Source organism: Seriola lalandi, unplaced genomic scaffold, assembly GCF_002814215.2.
Source record: "Seriola lalandi dorsalis isolate HSWRI2012SDOR001 ecotype SW California unplaced genomic scaffold, Sedor1 jcf7180001977715, whole genome shotgun sequence".
In the NCBI taxonomy this organism is placed as follows: domain Eukaryota; kingdom Metazoa; phylum Chordata; class Actinopteri; order Carangiformes; family Carangidae; genus Seriola; species Seriola lalandi.
This window is the reverse complement of record NW_019448381.1, coordinates 1-1161: the sequence shown is the minus strand read 5'-3', so window position 1 is coordinate 1161 and position 1161 is coordinate 1. Positions and strand designations below refer to the sequence as shown.

The window sequence follows — 1161 nt, the reverse complement described above, 5'->3', positions numbered from 1 at the left end:
GCCCCAACCAGTAAAATGTGATTGCTTCAAAAAGCATGTTTGTCAGGTGTAAGAGCCGAGCCGGTATGACTGATCGTTTGTGGATATGACACAAGCTCTCAGATGAAAAGTAAGTGTGTAGATGCAGCTGGTATTCCACAAATCTGAGGAACTGATCACAGCGCTGATGTTTGACACAACAAGTTAGATTGGGGTTATTGTTAAAATTCATCTTAAACCAAAGATGAAAATATAAGCATGGATAAAGTAAACATGTTTGTGTAGTTACATGTAGCCTGCCAGTTTCTGTAAGAAATCCCCTCATACCCCAGCAGCAATAAAACCCTGAGAGGAAGAGAATTTACAACTCTTTATTTACATACAGTAACAAATGAACAATTAATGAACATGTTTCATAACCTTTTTCCATCAGCCCTGTCTAATTGTTCTAACTGTGGCATAAGTGTTCAGTGTCCTTCATTTTTGATCATAACCCTGCGTCCTAGCAAAAGCAAAATATGAACATGAATGTTATGCCAGCTGAATTACATTTTCTGATTTTCATAATGAGGAAATGTTAATTAACGTATCTCACAAGTCTCAAAAATGTTTGAACATATCAGTTAAAGGTTCTCTGACAACTTATTAAACCCGAATGACCGCTGTCATCATCACCAGCAACAGCATCACCTCAGTCTTCATAACTGCTGTCATCATAACCAGTACCATCATCACCGCTGTCATCATAACCTCTGCCCTCATCAGTGGTATAATCATCACCTCTGTCCTCATCATCACCTCTGTCCTCATCACCAGTATCATCATCGCCTCTGACATTATCACTGGTATAATCATCAACGCTGTCATCATCATCACCGCTGTCATCATCATCACCTCTGTCATCAACGGTATCATCATCACTGCTGTCATCATCATCACCGCTGTCTTCATCACCTCTGTCATCATCATCACCGCTGTCTTCATCACCTCTGTCTTCATCAACGGTATCATCATCACTGCTGTCATCATCATCGCCTCTGCTCTCATCATCAGTATCATGATCACTTCTATCATCATCACCTCTGACATTACTGGTATAATCATCAACGCTGTCCTCATCACCAGTATCATCGTCAAATCTGTCATCATCATCAGTATCATCATCACCTCTGTCATCTTGAC

General features: G+C 40.3%; 1 long non-coding RNA gene across 1 annotated transcript; it reads right to left on the bottom strand.

The window, feature by feature from the left end:
• Window positions 1-335: 335 nt before the first annotated feature.
• On the bottom strand, window positions 336-1155 carry LOC147820204 (uncharacterized). The gene is made up of 2 exons (XR_015437382.1): window positions 1060-1155; window positions 336-1014 (listed from the first exon to the last, which is right to left on the bottom strand). It is a non-coding gene; the product is annotated as an uncharacterized LOC147820204 (long non-coding RNA).
• Window positions 1156-1161: the final 6 nt, after the last annotated feature.